We start from the raw sequence: 20621 nt of genomic DNA, 5'->3' as shown, positions 1-20621 counted from the left end.
AAAGAAAAACCCACACCTGACCCACCCCTCTCCCTAACCCCAACCAATGTCCAATAAATTAAATAAATATCCATGCCCAAGAGTTAGCTGTTAAAGTAAAAAGTAAACCCCAAGGTTCCCTACCTAGTACCAACATACCACCCACCATAAAAAAGATTAAAAAAGGGTCAAGACTAGAGTCAAAGAAGACTGAGGTCGATGATGTGCAGCCTGAGTCTGATATCTAGCGGCGGGGGTGTCGGATACTTTTCTCTAAGGCCTCCATCTGGGCCTTCAGATGCTCACCCTGAGGAGCACGCGGGCCGAATGATCCTACAGGAACAACAGGGATGACCAGCAGTAGATGTTTTTGGTGATGGGCGGGGAGCGGCTGCCAGAACATGGTGCCTTACCACCGGAGGCACGGGGGACTGGCTGGGCCCCGGGGCATTGGAGGAAGAAGCTGCAGCTGCCGCCTCCTCCTCCACCAGAACAATCAGCTGGTGATATTTCTCCCCGATGGCCTACAGCCTCCTTTGCCGGGCCCTGGCCGCCAACTCCTGCATATTGGTTTTACTTTTGGAAGGAGTAGCTATATCAAGAAAGGAAAAACAAGAGATTGTTGTAACCAATGCTCTTAGCAAAACAGTAACACAAAATTAAATTACAGTCCACACATAAAAATTATAGTGGCACAGTAGTAGCAGTAGCATTAGCAGCTGTTGTATCCTCTCCTCCCCACTTTCCTTCCCCTGCCCCTAAGATTTGGATGTGATGATGATGATTATATTTTTAGGCACTAAAGGGCAGATTATGATGGAGGATTTTCCGCATCCTCCGGGCCGGCAGAAACGACCGCCGGCCCGGAGGATGCGGAAAATCCTCTGCGGAGCCTCAAAAGACCCACCGCCATATTAGGATGGCGGTGGGTCTTGAAATCTGTCTGCAGCTTTTCCGCCACGGTCGCCTTCCGACCTCGGCGGAAAAGCTTTAACATGGCTGGCGGTGTCTGTCAGACACCGCCAGCCATATTAGGTTGGCGTAAGATGTATGCTTTTCCGCAGCGGCTTTTCCGCCGTGGAAAAGCATACAGACCTTCACTTTGGGGGCCCGTTGTGGGCCCCCTGGGTGATGGGGGGTGGGGGGTACACATGGGGGGTACCTATGGTACCCCCCTGTATTTGCATGCACAAAGCGACAGGCACCGCGCGGTGCCTGCCGCTTAGTGCATGCAAATGCACAACTTTCATTTTTAACATTGCGGTGGGTGCTGCTTCAAGCAGCACCCGCCACAATGTAAAAAATACAGGATGTGACCGCCAGGGTGGCGGTCACATCCTAATTTGCACGGAGGGACTGCCGCTGCCCCTGCGGACGGTCCCTCCTACTCTATGGTGGCGGACGGACTCAGGTGAAAAATAGGAAAGATTTAATCATAAAAGAGGCAGACAAGGATGGAAATCTTGGAAGCGAACCGACAGTTGGGAGATGACACATGTTATGAGCTCCTAACATATGACCCAACCCAAGATATCCTGAAATAAATCAAGACTATGATAGAGAAGTGGTACAGTTTGGGCCTTCTATCCCAGTCTCACATCCCACCATGCCAACCCTCTACCTGCTCCCCAAAATACACAAAGGAACATACCCCCACCCGGAAGACCAATCATAGCGGGGATAAACTCACCATGGGCTAAGATGGGAGAATACATCGACAAAAAACTACAGGGGTTAATGAAAGAAATACCGTCCTTCATTCAAGACACTAAAGATATATTACAGAAACTACAAGACATAACCGGGGAACCTGATTTCATGATGGTCACCATTGACATTGTCAGCCTATATACATCTATCGAACACCAGGATGGATTAACTGCAGCACAACTCTCACTGTGGACACAACCAGCCCACTTATTGGAAGTCAATAAAATGACCCTTGAAATGCTAAAATTCTGTCTAGAAAATAACATCTTCAGTTTCAATGATAAGATATACAGACAAAGACGTGGAACCGCCTGGGGAGCCAAATTTGCCCCACCGTACGCATGTATCTTTATGAGCCATGTTGAGAAATTCTGACTATGGGACCAAGATTTCACTGAATTTACTTCTCACATAGTACTATGGCGACGCTTTATTGGCAAGATGATACACTACTGAAAAGATTCTTGGAAAAACTTGACAAAAGCCCATGGGGGATTAGAACCACACATACTTTCTCCAAGGAAGAGATCAACTTCTTGGACGTAACACTCTATGTCAAGAACAACACCCTCCAAAGTAAACTTTACAGAAAAGAAACAGCGGCCAAATCCATCTTGCGAGCTGATAGCAACCACCCACTCCACAACATCAGGAACATCCCAAAAGGGGAATTCATGAGAACACGCAGAAATTGCAGTGAAGATGAGATTTTTAAGGAAAAGGGAGAAGAGATCATAACAAGATTGAGTCAAAGAGGATATGAACACTCCACTCTAAAACATTCGATGAACACAGTGGTCCAAATAGAACGCAAACAGATGTTCTTACCAAAAAAGAAACAACAGGACAACACGACGATGTGGTTTATCACTGACTACAACAATGGCCATCACCAAATAATACAAAGCCTGAAGAAACATTGGTACCTGTTGCAACAAACCCCAAGTCTAACTGAACATCTGAAAACATATCCAGAAATGACCTTCAGGCGAGCACCCAACCTCAAAAACATGCTGTGCAAAATAGAATTTGAGGATAAAAGAAACCCGTCCACAACGATTCTAGACAGACCACCAGGATATCACACATGTAAAAATTGCAACATTTGCAAACTAAGCCGCAGTAAGACTACAAATGTACCAATGAAACAAGGAAATGAATTCACTATCAAGGAATGGATTGACTGCAATAGCAAATTCTGCATTTATGTAATAATCTGCCCATCCAATCTCCTATATATTGGTAGCCCCATAGACCCCTGCGCATCCGGATTCAGGAACACTACCGCAACATACACAAACACAATTCTGGTCACTCCCTTACAGAACATTTCCATGACAAACACCAGCACAAAAAAGACTTCCTATTCTTTGGTCTAGAAATTGTACACCAAACCAAAAGAGGGGGGATCCGTGAACAAATACTAACAAGACGAGAAAGCCAACTGATCCTGAAGTACAAAACAATCGACCTAGGTTTGAACAAAGACGCCGAGATGCATGTATGGCTGGGAGATGACTAATCTTTTGACATCCAATACGGCCTTAGCGAGAGATATGATATCTCACCCTCAACCAAGGCCGAAACTTAAAAACTAAACAACCCAAAACCCTCAACCTGCTCTCCATGAACCTTGTTCTCTGACAACCCAGCCATTCCTAAATCTTTTCTACATGAATGCACCATAACACAACTATACCCATGTCCTAAGCTGCACCCAAATATTAATCTTACACATACTGTCTACCTGAATCGCCCTATGCGCACCCGCCACCATCTCCTCCTCTAGAATTTTAGATTTCCGATAACACAACCAATGTGTCTGCCAATACATAGGCATTACCAAAGCCCCTACGAGAAATAACGGTATGTTATAATCTACTACCGCATTGTTAATTTCTCTGTGATTACTCTTCATGAGGAATAATACCAATAATTGCACCTTGAATACCTCTCAAACGATGGGGGGGATACCTTTTTGTTATAACATGCCCACCGTATCTTGATCTCCCTTCTTTCCCAATTTTAAATAGTACTATGGAATGGGCTATGAACTCTGTCTATCTTGTCCTTCTACAATTACCCTTCCAAAACTCATCCTGACATGCAACCCTCCACCCATTGATCGCCAGCACTCGGTATGTTCGCAACCTAGATCCTTATGAGTTGCATTATCCTGAACATCCAACTTGATGTCTCAAGCCCCAATCAAGAACCACCTACCCTTCTCAAGCGGAGGCACGTAGGGCTCCAGTATGTCCCTTCCCAAATAGGTCCAAACTTAATGTAAAATCCCTTAACTATGCCATCATCAACAGCAGAATATTCCCAACTTTTTCTAGGGACATAGACGAGTTAATCACCGACTAAACCCCCTATCGGCCATCCCTTACCACTCTCTTACTAATTACAAGACTATTCTAAGTCCCCCTATGCATAGTTACCACCATCATTCCAAGATGGCGCCCACCGTCACACACGATCCACTTCCGGTTTAACACACCGAAACCAATCGTGAACCTCAACTTAAAAAGGCTAGCCCAGTATCCTCACAATTCCGACGATACTGGACCACAGAGACACCAGCCGGCATCACGCCGATAATTAAGGTAAGCCCACCTGAGAGCGCCCAACATCCATCAGCATGGAGTAGCTTTGCTTGAATTATATTTGAGTCCCTCCCTCCTCCCCTTTTTTCCCCCTAGAATCCAACAGAACCAAAAACTTCCACGAGGTTGACAAAATGGTAAGCCCACGCTTGTCATCTGGCCATTTGTCACCCCATGATCACCAATTAGTCACTTTTATATCAAAATACAGTTTGGAATCACCAATACGCCCCACAAAGTTAACCCGAAAGAGACCCCATATATTTGCACAACTGCTATGCGATAAACACTTTTACCACCGTAGATATGCAACACTGATAGCGAGCACCGATATCGACTTTCCTAGGATTCAATCAACCACCCATGCCTTAGATCGTTTCTCGTTTTTAAATGCCCCTTTTTTCACCACGTAATGACCTGTAACACGACCACCGCTCTGGATTACAGAACCTCACACAAAACATAATTGTCCTAAACACACTCCGTGTCACGCAATCTGTAAATTGCAATCAGACCTTGAAAAATCACACCATCACCGCATGGCTGAGATGTCGTTACAGCAAGCATTGATGCCAATATTTACTGTAGGTTTTCCTTCTCTACTATTTCTCCTTTCAAAACCATCTCGGAACCATGCTGAAATGGGCATCCATCCGACTTTTCAATTTTACCATCTTTCCACTTATGTCGTGTTTAACATGTTAACTTCACTGAAAAATGTAATTTTTCCCATGTATTACCCGACATACATGCCTTATCGTTTACTCGCTTATGATTTATTACTATATATTGTGTTGTTGATATACGCCCATACCTGTACTTCACCACGTTTACAACCAAATGCATGCCGCCAAACTAAATTGTTCTGCATTTTACGCACACTGAACGTACTAAAATGAAACATCTCTTTCCTTTCCCTATTGTTCTCTCCTGAACTTCTGTCCGCCAAAAACCTCTGTGCTTTGTGATAATGCCTCTTTACCTACAACTGTAATGATTATATCTTTATACCATTCTCCTATTACCTAATTACTTATTCTGTACTACAACCATTATTTGTTCTCTGACCGCCGGCAATATAATGTGAAATGCTTTGAAAACACACGTGTAAATATATATATAACACTTCTGCCCTTGGTACCACCATGCCAACTCTCTTTCCCCCTTCTCCCTTCTTCTTTTCTCCCACTCTCTCCTTCGGCCTTCTATCTATGGCACTGCCACCTCCCGCTACTTACTCAAACTTGCCTTTCCTTTATCTATCTCACCTTTCTGATTCTGATCACACACTGTAAAAACCGACACTAACACATGCCTGTACTTCATTCACCCCCACCCACCCTTTCTTTCCCCACCCTGGTCCTCCCCTCTCTTTTCTTTTCTTTTCTCTGCCCTTTATTCTTTCCTTTCTCTTTCTACATTCTCCTTCTTTTCCTCTTTTCTCTTTATCTATCCCCTTCCTATACCAGTTTCCACCCCAACCCTTGTCTCCACCGACCACCACTAAATGCTCACCACACTAAACTCAATCACTGACTAAATGTATTACAATGTACTAAGAGCCCTGAGGAAGGCCCGGGCCGGCAGGCCATGTAAGGGGTGAAACACGTGTTGGCTGTTTTTTCTCACCCACTCTGGTGAACAGAGCGCGAATAAACCTCAGTAAAAGAAACAAAGCCTTCTCATCTCACAATCCACAAACCTGAGGATATGCCTTACTTGTCTTGGGCATGCAATCTGCAGTCAGCACTGCACATGTTAGTGCTACTAGTCGTAGTAAGGAGTCCCTACAAGTAGTGGTAGTAGCATAGGGTAGGACCATTGGGTGCTCTGAGTCTTAACTGACCACTACTAAATAAAGCTCAGTAAAACCCAGAAGTAAGCAAGCTACAGACAGACTGTCTAATACAGAGTCAGAGCAGGTTAATCAGGTGCAGTTTGATTTGATGTAAAAATAAAAACAGAAACAATGTTAGTAGTAGTACTTAATAGTAGGTAATGGTGAAGCAAAAACAAGAATTTAGAAACAGATAGATTGAAGAGGATTTTGGAAAAATCTAAATTAGGAAATGGAAATAATAGAGCAGTAAAAGTTAGAGAAATATTAATATATATACAACACCAGGAGGACTTAGTCCAGCAGCAGAAACATCTGCGGCTGCACCTGAGGCCGCTTCCTGCTGTTCCTGCGAGGCTACTCCAACTGCACCCGCCGCACTGCCAGCTGCCTCAGTCTTCTTCTTGCCCTGCCCCCTGGATGCTGATCATGTAAAGAGACAAACAATGATTTGCGGTAAATATATAAATATAATTGCTGTAAAAATATCTGGAGACAGGAAACAGCAGTTACAATAACATTGACCAATGCTAAATCAATCAGATTGACTTATTCGACTAGTAGTAGTCAACTAGTATGTATGTATCACAGTCGAGTACCATCTGATCATTATTATTCCACTGTTCAATTCCGATTCCTGAATCCTAACATACGTAGCCTGCCTCTTCCTCCTGAATTTGGAATTAATTGAATAAAATTATATCTGCTTCTAAGTTCAGATATCATTCCCATTCATCTCTCAGACAGTCTCAGTCTCAACTCCAACAACCTTGACAGGCCAATTGCTAAGTCTGCATTTATTCTTCTTTATGCATAGATGGACACATTCATAATAGCAGCATACACCAAATTGGTTGTTTGCTATTATTCGCTCACTATAAGAACGGCAAAAAGGTCTACTAGGACGGAAGTCATGTGAGAACCTCAGGACACGTCACCCATGAGTCACTACGCATGCCGCTAAATTACCAAATAATACTACTACTATCTTAGTGACAAGAGACAAGACAGCCTGACAGGACAAAGGAAAGTACTGGAGTCTTTCCTATGTGGATTAAATACCAACTTAACTTAAATTTTCTAACATCTCTTAGATAACCAGCCCAAGTGAGCACAAAGTTGCAAACAAATATTACAATTAGTTAGTAGCGCCGAGAACCTCTTTGGAAGTAACAATTACATAATGTAACATTTTTATACATAGGCTACCTTACCTGCATGTAAGCAGCAGCAGCATGTTAGCTATTTGCAAACAAATTATATTCACAATCACAATACCTAACAGTCAGAACAGAAGAACACCAAATAGTAATATAAATAGCTACTCACCAAGCCCCGGGACCTCAACACCTAGCAAGTCCAGCAGGTCCTGCTCCAGGTCCAGGATATTGGACCACCGGTGCATCAATTGGTTAGGGGTGCGCCAGACCACAGAGCAGTGAACCCCTGCCCGGCGCACCCTTGCCCACCGCCGGTGACACTCCCGGAGCCATGACCCAGACCCTGGCCCGCTGCCTGTGCCTGCTGCCTGATGCCAGGTTTAAGGGAAGGTGGTGCTGGATAAAAAAAAACATTGCGGCCACCTCAGTAAATAAGGACCGTGCCTACACCCCATGTGGGCGCCAACTTCCACAAGGAAGTGAGTCGCGGCTCTCACTCAGATTCAGAGCCCTGCCCCTAGCCTTCTTCCTCTGGCCCTTTGCCATGGTTTGGGTAGGCGGGCGGCATAAAATAAAAGGTAGGAACTAAGAAAGTAAGTAAAAGAAATGAAAAAAGCAAGTAATAGAAAAAGAGTGAAAAACGCAGTGAAGAACATACAAAAACTAGGAAAAAACGCAAAATATAGAATCAAGAAAAGATAGGGATAGATATTAAATAAAAAAGATCAAAAAAGTTAATAGAAACAAAGGATTGAAAAGATGTAGGGAGGATATAAAAACAGGCCCAGAACCATCGCAAAACGTGAAAAACACGATGGCTACGTCCATTGGCGACTGTATGGTGAAGTTTGGGTGATATTTCCCCAAAGCACGCAAAAGGAATCACCGAACACGTAATATGCGTTCCTGAACAGGAAAAACACATCGCGAATGGGCGGAACAAGCAACTCTGCCTGCTCACGGAACTTCGCATAGGACGCCGAGTTTTTCTGCGGCATTGCGGAATTCTGCGTAGCGCGACTACGCAAACTTCGCAAAGGGTTAGTGGTGAATAAAAAATCCAGAACAGCCCAGGAGTCCAGGATTGGTGTGATTCGGTCTGAGGTATTGCTTCTGGGACAAGATTGCAGCATTGTCTCTGACTGCTTGACAGCTGCAGAGGATAGGAAGTCTGAGCTTGTAGACAGAACCACCTCCCCATGGAAAGATTTGGTGGAGGTAAAGGTGACCACTAAAGAACTAGTGTGGAAAGTGGGCGATGCTGAGAATCGGACACGGTTCAACAATTTGAGATTGGTGGGATTTCCGGAGGGAGTTGAAGGGTCCAATATGTTTGATTTCCTAGGAAAGTGGCTCTACTCCACCTTCACGGCGGATCATTTCTGCACTTGTATTATGCTCGAATGGGCTCGCAGAGCTCTCACCGGTGGGCAGCCACCTTGGGCTTCAGGAGATATGGCAAAAGGGGGAGATCAAATATGACATGTCTACCATTATGTTGTTCCCCGATTCCAGATGCAGAAGCAGGGGAGGTTTTTAGATTCTGTGACTGCCAAGTTGCGGTCACTGCAGATGTAGGACATTTTACTTTTCCCTGCCAAATTGAAAGTCCTGTTCCAGGACAAAGCTAATTTCATCTTCATGCCTGAAGATGCCTGGCACTGGCTGGAAGAGAGGCCCAGCTGGGACAGCAGCACAAGACAGCAAGCTGTTGAGGGCTGGAGCACAGACCTAAGCTTTGGTCATCAAAACAAAGAAGTTGGGTCGAGACTGGGACTGAGAGAGGTTGGGTCAGGCCTACACAAGGAGCTGCTGGCAGCCATGTTGCAGGTGGTGAACGATCGATGGACTCTAAAGGAGAAGTGCATCTGCAGAAGAACCAGACTTTCTTCATGATTAGAGATGATGAAACTGCCCGATCTGGGCAGTGGCTCGAATGATGCAGTTTCTAACCCTGAACTTGTGCAGAGAGCCCTTGGTGATTCTATTGACCCCTGAAGTTGTTGGCATCTGGCAGGGCTCTAGGAGGCACATTTTTCAAGGGCTGATGAAGTTTAACTATTGGGTGTGTGTCTACAGTTTTGCTGGAGGTGGGCACTGCCCATTTAGTTTAGTGTGAGAGGTGTGTGCAGTGTGTGTGGTGCATGTTGGGTGTGATAGGTCTTGTCTTGGGGAGACACATTTGTAGTGTGTGTAGTGGGAGGGAGGGTAGGCTACACACCTCTCGGTTTCCATCTGTGAGTTGTTATGTGTGGCTTGTTGGGGATAGATGCTCACAGTGACTGGTGGGAGGTCGGGAGGGGGGATGAGGGGTTGGGTTTTGGGGTCTGTTGTGTTTTTGTTGTTTTGTTGATTGAGAGCAACACACACACATCTAAGTAATGTGCAGTCTCAGTACGAGACATACACTGTGCTATAGTACCAATGTACCAATGTCCTTTTTCATGCAGGGTAGTCCCTCAGGTGCTATACATATATATTTTCTATTTTGTCTTGGAATGTTAATGTTTTGAACAGTATGGTTAAGAGGGACTAGTGACACAACATGTATGCAGACTCCGATGAGGTCCTACTTCAAGAAACACATTTGAGAGGGTGTCACTGTTCTTTCCTTAGCAGACGCGTATGTCACATTGGCGCACGTGGGCTTTAATTCTGGGTCTAGAGGGGTGGCGATCTTGGTGAGTAATTCCCCTCTTTTTCAGGTTACTCAGATGTGGACTGATCCCAATGGCACCTATGTTAGAGTGCAAGGGCTGGGGGTAGGACTGACATCACAGTGGTTAGTGTGTATGGACCCACCCTGAATGCAGGCTCCAACGCTGAATAAGGTGGCTGCTATACTTCTGGAGACATCCTCATCAATGCACACAATAGAGGGAGACTTTATTGACATCATGGCCCCTGACGTGAAGTGTTCCAGGCAGTTAGCGATGCTGCACATGGAAACACCCCTGACACACTCTGCAAGTTCATTGGGGCTTCCTGATCATTGGCATCACTGTCACCCTAGCATGAGGGGGTACTCATACTTTTCTGGGGTCTGTTCCAGGCTCAGCTACGTCTTTGCTCCAGTGGGCAAAGTGGGGCTGGTGGCAAGGGCTTGAATATCTGACCTGAGGATTATCATACCATTTCCTGCTCTGGATCTCTATGGGAAGGAAGAGGCTAGTGTGATCCACAGGATGAATATTGAATGCTTGGGACCTGCGGGATGAAGATCTGGCAAGGGAAATACAAATTGGTACAGACCCATACTTTGTTAAAAATGTGGGCTTGGTGGAGACCACCCTAATGCTTAGGGAGACTTACAAACCGGTTCTTCAGGTCTGACCACAGAATATCCTTGCTCACCACAAATGAAGTGTAAGGTGGAACATATTGAGGGGCTTGAATGGCTGTTGCAAACCTTAGAAGCAGAACACCAAGGTCCTCTTGCTCTGCACATTCTCCGGCAACTTGAGGTTCTTTGTGCAGAATATCATGACTTAGCTTCAGGGATAAAAAAAACATTGCGGCCACCTCAGTAAATAAGGACCGTGCCTACACCCCATGTGGGCGCCACCTTCCACAAGGAAGTGAGTCGCGGCTCTCACTCAGATTCAGAGCCCTGCCCCTAGCCTTCTTTCTCTGGCCCTATGCCATGGTTTGGGTAGGCGGGGGGCAAAAAAAATAAAAGGTAGGAACTAAGAAAGTAAGTAAAAGAAATGAAAAAAGCAAGTAATAGAAAAAGAGTGAAAAACGCAGTGAAAAACACACAAAAACTAGGAAAAAACGCAAAATATAGAATCAAGAAAAGATAGGGATAGATAATAAATAAAAAATATCAAAAAAGTTAATAGAAACAAAGGATTGAAAAGATGTAGGGAGGATATAAAAACAGGCCCAGAACCATCGCAAAACGTGAAAAACACGATGGCCACGTCCATTGGCGACTGTATGGTGAAGTTTGGGTGATATTTCCCCAAAGCACGCAAAAAGAATCCCCGAACACGTAATATGCGTTCCTGAACAGGAAAAACGCATCGCGAATGGGCGGAACAAGCAGCTCTGCGTGCTAATGGAACTTAGCTCTGCGTGCTCACGGAACTTCACGTAGGACGCCGAGTTTTTCTGCGACATTGCGGATTTCTGCGTAGCGCGACTACGCAAACTTCGCACAAGGTTAGTGGTGAATCAAAAATCCAGAACAGCCCAGGAGTCCAGGATTGGTGTGGTTCGGTCTGAGGTATTGCTTCTGGGACAAGATTGCAGCAATGTCTCTGACTGCTTGACAGCTCCTTCCTCCCCATGTGGGCGTGGAAGACTCAACTGGCTACTCATTACCATCTGTATGACACAGGCTCATCCAAAGCGAAACAGAGGCATGTTGGGTCAGCACCATCACTGCCGGCACGGGTGGGTTCTATTCAAATGATGCTCAAATAGTGGAGAATTTTGCCCATTATTATGCAGAATTTTGTGGGGCGTGTTCGCTTCTGTAAGTTAACAGAATCTGGGATTTTGTTGCATGGGTGGCCACTCCGGCTCATTCCTTGGAAGACTGTGTGTATCTTGAGGAGGAGGTAGACCTCAAGGAGGTGCAGGCTGCCTTCGTGAAGCCTAAACCAAGGAGGACCCCAAGGCCCAACGGTCTACCAGCTGAATTTTACTAATGCTAAACTGGCACACTAGGACCCCATGTCCCTGATATGCTTAGTGAGGGGAGGGATAAGGGGCTCTGCCACCAGATAGCCTGTGTCCGACTGCAACTGCTGTTTATAAGAAGGGCAAGCCCAGCACTAGCTGTGATTTGTATCATCCGATTTTGCCCTTAAATGTAGAACTTAAAGTGTTGGCCATGAACGGGGCAGCTCAGCTTTTTAAAGTTATTGCCCCGTTGATACGTGAAGATCAATCCGGCTTCATGTGGGTAGATCCACCCACCTTAATCTGTGTCGATTACATAATTGGCTGGCGAAGGTCCATCATAGTAGGTGGCCCAATGTCTTTCTCTTGTTGGATGCAGAGAAGATGTTTCAATCTATACATTGGCCTTTTCTGCACCAAACTGTGAAATTTGGTTTTGGTTCTGGATTTAGGAAGGGGTTGCACTATTATATTAAGCTCCTGTGACCGCGGTGCAGGTAAATGTAGTTAGCTCGACTGCATTCCCGATTGCATTGGAAATGTATAAGGCAAGCTTGCCCCCTGTACCTCTCCTCTTTGCTCTCACTTTGGAACCGCTGGCATGCATGATCCCTGATATTCGGGGATTCCAGATCTCGACATCTACCCAGTGGAATAGAAGAATTCACTCTTCGCTGATGATATTCTTCTTAATGTCATGGAGCCTCATGCCAAAATTTCTGTAATTTTTCAGACTATCGAGTCATTTGGTGACTACTCGGGATATAAGATAAATTGGGGGAGATCTGTGGTTTTTCAACTATAGGGTCCCTCTGAATGTTGTTGTCCTACCTGGTAGTTTCTAGTGGAAACAGTGAGCTTAAAGTACTTAGGCATCCAAGCCATGCCTGATATGGATTTATGTATGGCAAAAAAACCTTAGAAGGGTGGAAACTACTTTTTGGGAAGATGTGGAACATTGGCATGGGCTGCCCCTTACCATTCTGGGGAGGGATGCCATTTCAGGATGATTACACTAAAACATCCACATTCTATTCCAGACAATATGTTTAATAAAATAGACAGAGATATTTGGCTGATACTCTGGAGTGGGAAACAACCTAGGGTGATGTTGCGAATGCTACTCTGGAACTCCTGCAATGCACAATTGTCCCTTTGGGATCTCTCGGCTTATTACTGGGGGGTGCATCTAATGCCTATTAACCACTGGCTGTTTGCACTGCAAGATCACTCCTCCTATACATAAGAAAGGGTCTGGCTACTTCTAGGTTCCCATATACATTACAAATATGACGGTGCAGGTTCGAGTAGGTTACTGCCTGTGTCACAGGTGACGCTGGGAGTTTGGTGCAGAGCCTCCAAGACTCTCGGATGGGTGTCCAAGGTTAATAGGGCAACTCAGCTATGGGAAGGGGGAATGATGGGGAACTAGGTACATTGAGAGAGTTTGAGCCCTGTGATATGATTGGTATCTCCCAAATTACACCAGAATCAGTTTTCGATATTTGCACAACTCTGACATGTCTGAGTTGCTTGATGTGGTTGATATACACAAATATGCTCCACTTGAGGGTAGGCTGCTTATTGAGGAGCTTGGGAATAAGGCTATCTCCCATACCTATAAAACTATTAAATGCTATAAAATATCCCGGTCACACTGGGTGCACTGTGAGAGAGATGGGGGATTGATGCTGGGAAGCTTGATGATACTGATTGGGTGGGGGCCTTGATACACCCCCGAGAAATGATGATAAAGTCACAGTTTGACTAATTCATTTAAGGTGCTTTACTGGATTGAGGGCCAGACTGGTAACTGAAAGCAGCCCTGGCAAATTTTGTCAGACCAACCCCCGTACAGTGCAAAGCGGGTGAGCCTGACCACTGCTAGAGGAATTTGGGGGGTGTTTTCCTACCAAGAATATATTAGAAAAGGAAAGATCAAAACAGTGCACAACACATTTTTCATTACACTAGAATCAGTTTTGGAAATTTGCACAACTCTGACATGTCTGAGTTGCTCGATGTTGTTGATATATCCGAATATGCTCCACTTGAGGGTAGGCTGCTTATTGAGGAGCTTGGGAGTAAGGCTATCTCCCATACCTACAAAAATATCAACAATAATATCCCGGTCACTCGGGGTGCACCGCGAGAGAGATGGGGGACTGATGTTGGGGAGCTTGATGATACTGATTGGGAGGTGGCCTTGATACACCCCCGAGAAATGACCATGAAGTCAGAGTTTGACTAATACAGTTCATGGTGCTTCACTGGATTGAGGGCCAGACTGGTAACTGAAAGCAGTCCTGGCAAATATTGTCAGACCAACCCTCGTACAGTGCAAAGCGGATGAGCCTGACCACTGCTAGGGGAGTTTGGGGGGTGTTTTCCCTCCAAGAATATATTAGAAATATATTAGAAAAAGAAAGACTAAAACAGTGCACAACACATTTTTCATTACATATTTATTTATATTATCTTTCAAAGCACAGTAAATAGTAAATGGTGACCTTAAAGAGCACCAGTTTATCCTGTCATATGTACCCATTGACATTCTTACAGAGAACACCAAAAGTAGACACAAGAGTAGTGAATCAGAGAACACAAAGTATAATTCAGACCACCCCCACACAGTGTGTTGAAATGAAGCACAGTGAGCAAGCCTGTCCACTACTAGAGGGGTTTTGAGGGGGGTTCTCTGCCAAAGAAAATTTTGGAGACAGAAAAGTCAGAACAATACATTTTTCTACATACTTTTCATTACATATTTAACTGTGTTACCTTTTAAAGCCTAGTGAATGATGACCTTACGGTGCACCAGGATACCCAGTCGTAACTCACAGACATTCTTACAGAGCACACAGAGAAATTAGATGTTGAGCATGAAACATGAATTTAAATATGACAGATTTATTCTCAATATAAAATAGTATAAACAAGAGATTTAAAACACACATAAACTCAAAAAACTGTGCATATGTTTAGAGGAAATAATTTACAAGACAATGTGCAAAAATAAAATGATTTATATATCCTGAGTTTTGTAAATAGTGCTTAAAATAAAGCATCTTATTTAAAGTGCAATATTGCACAACATTCTAATTGTGTGAATTTTCACATTGTAAACAGTTAACACAGCCTGCAGCAATTTCCTTAACATGAAATGCTGTAAAAATATCATTTAAATTTACTTAATCTCAAGCCAGTGTCATATTTGATCGCTCTTCGCACTACTTTTCTATAATATGATTCAGCAGGGTGTTTCTTGGGTGGGATGTGGGAGTCACCAAGCAACCACCCATGGGTTTTGATGCAAAGCCCTACCTACTATCAAAGCAAGACCTAGATATAAGCCAAAAACTGATGCCTCCTTGAGGTTTTCAAAAAATACATGTGTGCTCTACTGTACAGCACAAATCCAATGCGGTAGATATTTTAAAGTTAGCCTAAGCATAGGAATTTGTAGTGAATGGATATCCTTCCAGTTCAAAACCTATGCTAGACATAGCTCTCAGAGACTTTCACTGTGGAACAAAGGTGTGTGGGTGGTGCAAAGCAGGCTCAAAGAGAGCTGATGCAAGGAGATCAACTCTAGTTATTGCATTGCATAGTTTGATAGTTATATATCGGCCTCAAAATGTCCATGGCAACGTGCAAAATCCAAATGCTTTTCCTGTCCTGAGTCTTACATGCAGCCTTCAAATAAAGTATTTTATTAGAAGTGCTCGGCTTAAAAAATGTGGGAATGGTGGAGGGTGGTTCTAAACTGCTAATTGGGGAAGGGGCACCCAGGAACCCCGTCACAGTACTTCTGTCTCCAAATGGGAGAGTAGGGGCCTCTGGAGCAGTAGTGGCGCCATTAAGTGTTCCGCTGCAGTCCCCTTTAGTACCTCATCCTCTTAAGGTTAGTGAGGGGATGATCCCTTGGGGAGGAGAAAAATACTGGGAGGTGGAGACCCTATATTTCAAACATGGTCCACAGTTCGGGGGGATGGACCAGACGGTAACCTAGATGTGGGGTCTCACACGCAGATCGAGTTCAATGCGAAGGTACAGACAGTTAATAATGGTGATAGGGTGCCTCTTTGGATTCCTCAAAGAGATGCTGCAAAGAAAGTTAATATTGTGCAGACTGCTTGATCGCCCAAAGTGGATTTCATCTGGTTATTTGAGACTGAGTCTGATCCGATAAACAGAGGACTCATCCTCAAACTTTTATCTGAAATAGAGGCATTGAAGTTGTTAGAAAGCAGGGATATACTAAATGTGAATATTATTCAGCACAAGAATGTTTCCTTCTCTAGAGTCACCTTCTGTTCTTTGCTAGTGGCCAACTTAGCCATACAGAACTGTGAGCACTTTTTAAAACGAGGGTTAGATATCATTTCTGTATCAAATTCTGAGGATTGTTCTACCAGGTGTAGTGCAAACCTACGCTTACAAGATCAGAGGGAGGGCAATTCTGTGGTGTTGGACGCTATGGGCCCGACTTGGAGTATCCTATGGGCAACGCTAAAAATATTATGGTCTCAGTAAATAAAAAGGGCCGATCTATAAATTTGGTGTCTGATTTTGTAGTAGCGCGTCATTCTACTAATAAAGAAGTTGACTTAGCCCAGTGGAGTTGGGTAGCAAAAACCCTGAATACCAACTGTACAGAGGTAGAAAGAAGTGCTCCTCTGAGGTAGTCAGGGGGGGCTACTTCTGTCCTGGAATACGGCCGGTCTGGAGCACGATGAGAAAAAATGTAATTATTTAAAATCTTTAAATCCTCTGATTATATGCCTACAAGAGACTTGGGCGTGCAAAGACTTTGATTGTAATGGGTTCTTTACTTTCTCTTGCTATGCTAAGCACTCTGAAAGGGGACATGCTAGTGGGGGGGTTCCATTTTGCTCAAGAACAGTATTAATTGGAATCAGAAAGTTTTTTACCACCCATCAAATCTTTGCATTTGCATGAAGTTGGCATGTCTGGGAGAGTTTGGTAGGTCTACCTTCTTCCTGTTGGCAAATCTCTATTTTTACTTTTTTTTATATATTAAGGAGATAGCCACCAACGAAGAATGTCCTCTAGTGGTATTAGTGGGAGATTTAAATGCAAAAATTTCTAATTCATCGCAGGTAATATATGCTAACCCAGACAAAGAGGAAATCTGGCATATTCCCGAATCCTTTCTACCGGATAAAATAAAAATGGATAAACGGGGATTACTTCTGCTTGATAGCATTAGAAGTGCAGATTTGGTAATCTTAAACGGGAGGATGCCAGTCGATAAAACAGCTCAATTTACTTTTCTCTCTTCTCACAACACAAAGCCTATTGGACTACGTAGCCATTTCCTACCAAATATTTGGGGCTTGTGAAAATTTAGAGGTTATCCCGTCAGTATGGAGTGATCACAGTGTAATAAGCTTGACTTTGGCCTTTAACCTATCTGCCATGAATCGAGGGCACTTGTGCCAGGGCTCGATTGTTTTTAATAAATCTAATGGTCGTTCATTTTGGACACAAAAAAATACAGTTGAGGTAGGTGCGATAGTGAAAAAAACTTTCCCAGAACAGCACGGCAACACTTCCGTTAATATCATGCAATTTTTTGAGGCACAAATGAGGGAGATAAAAAACTTAAGCTCAGTATCCTCTGGCCGACGCAGAGTAAATCAGGTTCCCCCTATCCTGAAGGCCTTGAACCATGAAATTAACAATTTAGTTCGGAAGCAATATAAACAATTTTCCACAGGCGTGCAACAGGAAATTAATCACCTAAAGTGAGTTAGAGGCCGTTATAAATTAAGAGTAAAGAGAGATGAGATGGATGCTAAGTGGATTGGGTTGAGAGAAGCAGCGAGAGCAAAGATTCAAAAAAGTAATGGCACCTGATCGCAGAGTATTGTGATTCTAGACAGAGGGCACTTCGGATTCCGATTCCAGAAAGTGAGTGGGTGGACTATAATTCTCTTCCATATAAACTTAACAGCTCAGCGCCTTTTCAGATGCCTGTAATAGAGGAGGCTGTTTGTGTCGATTATGGTCCCCCGTCAAGGGCTGTAGTGATGGGCTATATAAAGAATACTAGAACCTCCGGTGCACAAGGACCGGATGGTATACCGATCATGCTAATTATAAAAAGGATCCAGCGGCATGGGGAGCTTTCCTGGTGCCACTGTTTAACTTTTGTTTTCAATCGATTAGTATTCCCTCATCTTGGAAGGGGAGTATTATAGTCCCGCTGTATAAAAAGGGCTCAAAAAGGTCACCTACTAGGTTTAGACAGATCACGCTGCTGGACGCTGTGGGCAAATTATTTGCAAAAAGTATTCCTCAGCATTTGCAGCAGTGGGCCAAAGACCAGAACATCTTACCGCCAGAACAGGCAGGTTTTAGAAAGAACCACGGAACGCTGGATACCACCGCGGTCGTCCAGACCATCGTGGAGAAATATGTTTTCTCAAAAAGCATGTTAGACTACACAGATTTTATTGATTTCTCCACGGTGTTTGACAAAGTGGATCGTCAGACGCTGTGGAGAAAGCTCTCTCATCTTGGTATGCCTTACCATCTTCTGGGCCTCATAATAGAATTACACACAGACACTTGGTGTCAAGTGATGATGGGTGGCTCTCAGGGGCTCTCCTGTAGGATTAATACACATAATGGTCTCAAGCAGGGTTGCCTGTTGGCCCCTCTTTTGTTTTCCTTTTATATTTATGACCTCCCCGAGAAACTAAACTCAGTGAAGGGGGACGCCCCTAGCATTGGTACAATGTCCATTGGCTCTCTACTATTTGCAGATGACGTTGCAATTTTCGATTTAACCCCCATTGGCTTGCAGCGTCGTCTGGATGCCTTGACTGAATATGCGGAGGACCATTGCCTGAAAATCAATATTGCTATAAGCAAAATTTTTGTCTTTTGCAAGAAAGGTTTTAGAATAAAGAAAGGGTATAAGTGGCTGTTGGGGCAGGAAGAACTTGAACTGGTCAATACGTACCTGTATTTGGGGGAAGGTTTTCTAAAAAAACGGGCGTGACACAGAGCACATCAAACGGTGTGTTGGTAAGGCTGCCTCCCAGGCTGGAGCTCTAAATAGATTTTATTAGACCTGTGGGAGAGGTCATTTTAATAACGTTCTGACAGTATTTAACCCCTTGAATGCTGCCGCGATTCCGCTCCCGTGCTGAAGATTTCAGCGCGGGTGCGGTCATGACGGCCCCCAGCCGTCATCAGCACACGAGCACTGTAGACCGGGGGGCCGTCATCAGCATGCAAGGGGTTAAGGTTAAAATTCCCCCTACATTAACTTATGCTGCAGAAGTTTTGGATAGGAATTACTGGCTCTCTTTGGATAAGGCTGAAGGCCGGTCTTTCCGTCAAATTTGTAATATAAATTCCTTGGCTGCCCCACATGTTCTTCATTTGGAACTCCATTTAGTTTCTTCTTATACTTCTCCTTTAGCAGCGGTCCTGGGGTGGGGGAACTCCCTCTGTTGGGGGATGAGGGCACTCTAAGGGCTGCCTTGAAGTTGGAAATGTTTGTAAAATTAAAAGATGTACTTGAGCTTAGAAAAATATCTTTCACAAGCCACCTGAGAGGAAGAAAAAGTCAATGTTAACTTGTAGGCATTACAGAGAGAAGGATAAGATTTACTGTACATGTTAAAACTCAAAAATAAACTATAGCAGCAAGCAATGCAGCACTTGCAGGTCTTACACTTAGACGTTGTTGCCCAGCATTAGCATGTTGTACTATCTCATCCCTAAAGGTGGGATAGCGGGTGTATAAGTCTTGCTCATCTTGAAATTCTTGGATGTTTTGTACTCCTTATCAATACTGAGTTTTAGTCTGCTCCACATAGATGCAAAAATAAGTAATTCATGCAGCAGTTTTCTAACATATGCTTCTGGATCAAATCTAGTTAGCAAGCCACTTAGTCATTGAAGCACACTTTGGGGAATGTTCCTCGAGGATGTCTTCAAAGTTTATGGGATCCAGGCATGCCAAATTTGCAAATAACTGACTCTGAGGTGAGAATCGCCTTTTTTTGACTAGTAACTACTTTGTCCATTGCAGCATTATAAGCTTCTAGCCTGTATTTATCAGTAGCTGACCTGATGTGTTCATCCGGGTATCATCTACTTCCTGCGTACTCAAACTTTCGGGAAGTCAACCTGAATCAAAATTTCACACTGATCCAATTTGTCTTTTGTCCAATTGATGAATTTGTTTGTAGCATCCATTATGAAGCTGAAATCCCGACCCTGTTGCTGTAGGGGGTCTATGATTTTAGTTAGCATTCGATATGCCTGCAGTCCATTAATACCTTGTGTTTAAAAGTACAGAGATGAAGGAGTGGTATTTTGAAAAATAAACAGATACACCTGTGCAGTTAAAATGGTGTCAAATGTACTAGTGACTTTAGAAATGAAATAGCTCTGTATTTGATCTCATCATTGAAGTCCTCCGATGTGGATAGCTCATCCATGGTTTGAGGAACCTCAATGTGAACCAATTTGCTGGGGTCATTGTAGACCAAACATTTTTTGGAGTGCTACATCATTGTCCCACCATCTTGCTTCTCCAATTATAGAGATGGACCAAACCGTGCTTCAATACTTTAGCCTCACCACACGTTCATTCGAAGGTATGAATCCCTTAGAAATACAGCACAAGAATTTAACAACCCAAACAGTGAT

The sequence above is a fragment of the Lissotriton helveticus genome, chromosome 2_2 (genome assembly GCF_964261635.1).
Source record: "Lissotriton helveticus chromosome 2_2, aLisHel1.1, whole genome shotgun sequence".
Lineage (NCBI taxonomy): Eukaryota > Metazoa > Chordata > Amphibia > Caudata > Salamandridae > Lissotriton > Lissotriton helveticus.
The sequence above is the reverse complement of the archived record's forward strand: the minus strand, read 5'-3'. Positions refer to the sequence as shown.